Source organism: Cryptotermes secundus, unplaced genomic scaffold (assembly GCF_002891405.2).
Source record: "Cryptotermes secundus unplaced genomic scaffold, Csec_1.0 scaffold1177, whole genome shotgun sequence".
Classification (NCBI taxonomy): Eukaryota; Metazoa; Arthropoda; class Insecta; order Blattodea; family Kalotermitidae; genus Cryptotermes; species Cryptotermes secundus.
The window spans coordinates 62-4,542 of record NW_019744136.1 but is presented as its reverse complement, the minus strand read 5'-3'; the positions used below and the strand labels follow the sequence as shown (position 1 = coordinate 4,542).

The 4,481-nt window shown below is 40.0% G+C and overlaps 1 long non-coding RNA gene across 1 annotated transcript; it reads left to right on the top strand.

The window, feature by feature from the left end:
- The first annotated feature begins 987 nt into the window (after positions 1-987).
- On the top strand, positions 988-4,231 carry LOC111874576. Its single transcript, XR_002844584.2, has 4 exons — positions 988-1,156; positions 1,479-1,612; positions 2,556-2,706; positions 3,919-4,231. It is a non-coding gene; the product is annotated as an uncharacterized LOC111874576 (long non-coding RNA).
- The last annotated feature ends 250 nt before the right edge of the window (positions 4,232-4,481 follow it).

The window sequence follows — 4,481 nt, the reverse complement described above, 5'->3', positions numbered from 1 at the left end:
TTTTTTTTCAAGTTTACCCACCATCAGCTTTCCTAAACACAAGTATTCTATATATGTTATAGTTCAAATATCCATTGCATTTCAGTAAGGAGGTGTTGAATTGATGTAAATGAAATATTCTTATTTTACAGGCACTGGTGAGAAACTTTCTCCTGATAAATAATTTTGCAACCTGATATCTTGTACTGCAGAGGTTCTTGCTCTTGTGTGTTTTCCGTTTTCGAACTGAGTTTGATATCATTTAACTCATGCCCCTCCAGATGGTTTTAAGTGAAGTGATATTAAACTCAGTTCAAAAAAAGGAAACACGATGGAGTAAGAAATTCTGCAGTACAAGAGGCCAAGGTTGCAACATTATATATCGGGAGAAAGTTTCTCACCAGTGCCTGTAAAATATGAACATTTAATTTGCATAAATTATTATTTCTAGCTATTCGTGTGAACCAGTGATTCTTTGGGAGGGCGCAGTACACAAAGGGTGGTGGTATGATAGCGTACTTTCTTACCGACAGGGCAGGCGGTATGATAGCATACACTCTTACTGACTGAGCTTTCGGCACTGGCGGCAGCCATTTTGTATCTATAGAGATGCATGCTGCCACTGCGCTAGCTGTGATGCTTCATGACGTCACGGTGGCTATATAGCCCACCAATAGCATTGAGTTACCACCCCCTGTCTGCAGCGCCATCAGTCGTGCAGCATGTAGCCTGTCGCTATCGGTCGCTATACCGACTGAGCTATCAATCCAGTTTAAAATGTACAAATATCTTTGATGAAAGTTCACAATTAATTCCGTTTTTGTTCTTGTATTTTAATGGCACTCACCTTACGAGAGCTGTTATAAATTGAATAATTTTGGTGTTTCTACAAAATTATTAAGAGCTGCATAAGAAATTCCCGAGAGATCGATCATCACTACAAAATTATTAGGAGCTGAATAAGAAATTCCCGAGAGATCGATCATCACCCTAATCGATATCCAAAATGGCAGGTCGTGCAGAGGTTAATGGTAATGACACTCAAGTTTTCATCAATGATCGTAGTGTAACAAGTGAGGTAACGAGTGCTTGTTGTCATAAATTTAAAATAGAACTCAGATCAGCACAAAAAATTATTGAACTGCTACAAGAAGAGATAAACGCGCCCAGTCGTACCGTAAGTACAGATTCATGTTACTTCCACAGTTCGAACTCAAAAAAGGGAACCGGGTTCTTGTGTTCATGAATCTCCGCTGGAACATCTGGCAAACCTGACTTAGGTTTTTTCATGGTTTTTCACAGTACCACCAGGCATGTGTTTTTGGACTTAGTATCCCTAATCAGGTGACAAGCACCAAGACTTTTGAATACATTATTTACTAATCATTGGCCATTTTATACTATATAGTTTCCGCTACGAAGTGTGTTGTGAAATCATGAAAGGAAATGTAGTGCAGGAGCAATTTTGAATGTTGTTAATAATCGGACACAACTTTCAGCACCAGAAGAGATAGTGTCCAACATCAGGACTGAGCCTGATAACAGCGAACTGGAGCTACAGATAGCCCTCAAGAAAGCATGGAGACTGAAGCTGCAGGAAGCTGTTACAGAATCAAAGAACAGTGTAGAAAAGGTACATCACAACAGCAGATTTCCTTTTTAATCCTCACAAATATTTGGCTGTAGTAGGGGTCATTTCTCTTGTTCAATCAAGGCCATCTTCCTGCCTCTTTGCTTTTTCTCCCTGAGACAAGAGAGGAGCAGCCCTATGGATAGGTGGTGGGAGGTGATGAAATTGTCCCTAGCTACAGAATCCTGTGCCACGTTTAGTTCCTACACAGTGTGTCCATATGTTCCAGTTATAAAATGTTGCACAGAACTTTGTAGTAAAGTTCATTATGATGTTTCCTCCTTGGTTACTGTACAAAACCATTGTACCCTAGAGAAACTATATTGTAATTTAACCTGAGGGCTATTAAATTGTTTCTCTCACAGTTTGTTGTGGTGGGCCTCAAACCAGTAAATCGTATGTTCACATTTAAGTAACATCATCATCGTTTCTTACTGTGCTACAAACTGAAAGGTCATGGGTTCGATTCCCAGTTAGGTAATTGGATTTTTAGATTGACCGAATCCTACCAGTCACACTATGGCCCTGGTGTCAAGTCAGCCTCTAACAGAAATGAGTACCAGGAATATTCTTGGGAGGTAAAGGGCAGCTTGTGTGTAAGGCTGATACCCTCACCACCATCTGTGAGCTTATTTTCGAGAAAGTATGGGAGCCTTGACGCCTCACACCCCTATGGGCCTCCACGGCCTGTTAGAGGGAAAGCTCTACCTTTTTTTATACTGTCATCCTTTCTTGTATTTTGGTTATTGAGACCTGTTATGGCCTCCTGTCAAATAGGCACCAGGGGCTGTTTCCCCAGGTGTGGGAGTGGCATGGAGCTGGTCACTCACCTCCATCTAGAGCATAACTAATTAAGCATAGGGACAGCTTTGCATTTATGGATACTACAAAACAGAATGCTGTATAGCTACATAATTTAACTGTTTGTGATTTGTGATGTTTTAAGGTGGCAGAGTCAGTACTGGAGAGAAACTCAGAAGGAAACACGGAAGGTGGTTCCATTGTGCTGAATGCTACAGCAGAATTCTGCCGTACGTTGGGTGATGTCCCCATTTATGGTCTGACTGGCAACAGATGACGACGCTCAGGAACTACTTGTGAGTGCAATATAACCATCCGCAGATACATGTACACTTGGCAAGGCACTTTGATTTAGCATGTGTCAAGACAAGATACAGTCCATTGCTCATGTACAGTTATTTACTGCAGCTGCAACAGTATTAGAATATATTTTAATTACAGTTGAATTCCATGATAATGGATATATAAATTACTGTACTGGAAACATCCAACAGAAACCCTAGAAATGAAAGCACTCATTATACAATAAGAATGTGATAGTTGAGATGGTAAAACCTTTTTCGTCTTCTTCTTGACAAGTGGTACCTTCTGGAATAAAATGCCGTGTAATGTGATAAGGTCCATAAGCATTTTGAAGGAATGTCAGTGGACTTACAGGATGTTACTTCCCAGAAGATAGTGCCTTTCCTAATCTCCTCTACAGGAATCTCAAATCCAGTCTATTTCCCCCCCCCACATCTTTTATTTCTTTTTTCTCCCTGCCATGTGCATGATACAAAGGTAGAAAAGACGCTACTAGGAATTACATGTGAAACTGAAATAGGGATGAATAAATAGCTCAGAACTTGACTAAATGAAAAACCAATAGTTCTTGTAATTTTATTCATTGCAAAGTGAATCGAATGTCAATCGTCACAGTATTCTCACTGCAAACTCAGAGTCAGTTTGGCAGGTGCACATTGCTTGGCAGAATGAGAGTATGTTTCTAATAGATCTGTAACTTTAAGCATACTGTGATATTAAAAAGATATTTTGGCAAAGAAGTTTCAAGATGATCAGTATAGTCAGAAGAATTCTGCCTTCTGGGGTATCATCCAAATTTCCGGGGGAATATGTGATCTGAATCTTCAGGGTCAAAGAATAAATGAAACAAGAAGCCACCGTGAAGCAGGTAGGAAGCTTGGCTTTGTTACCTGCCAGTGCTGGTTTCTTGCTTGATTTATTCTTCAACCCTAAAGATGGAGGCAACATGTTTCTGCAAACTGTCTATTGACTTTCGACAGACTACACGGCATTATATCCCAGATGACAGAACTCTTCAAAACTACTGCTGACAGAAGCTCAAATCCTACGCAGTATAGTCAGTACTTTACAGTGTAGTCATTTTTTATGTAGTGGTTGGTGGGTAAGCAGTTCAGATTTCAGTCTATCTCAAGGTAATTTTGAATTGGTAATTTTTGGACTGCACACTTGTGTTCTGTTAATCTCATACAAAATTTACATTACAGGACTTTGAGAGGGAAATGATTGAAGAGAAGAAACGTCAGGAAGAAGGCAAATGTGGAGCTTGGAATGAAGTTGAGATTGGTGAGTCATTAGCAGATTCTTTATGTACAACATAGGCCTTTCATATTAAGAGATATTGACACGATAGTATTGGTTTTAATTGTGCGTTTATATTTTAAGTAATTCATAAATGGTGTACCGTATTTAATCATATACTGCAGTTTTGTTAGGAGTTTTAGTAGAAACACATTAATCATTACTGTTTAATGTAAGTAGCAGTAGGGTAGTTGGTTGAGGCACTATGCTACAAGTTGGAAGGTCATGGGTTCAAGTCCCGATGAAGTCATTAATTTTTTTCAATTGACCTAATCCTTCCAGCTGCACTGTGGCCCTGGGGTCGACTCAGCCTCTTAACAGAAATGAGTACCAGGAATTTTTGTGGGGCTTAAAGTGTGGCCGGTACATAAGGCTGACAACCTCACCACCATCGATGAGCCGTTTGTCTAGAAAATGTGGGAGCCTTAATGTCTCACAACCCTATGGACCTCCACGGTCTGTTACAGGG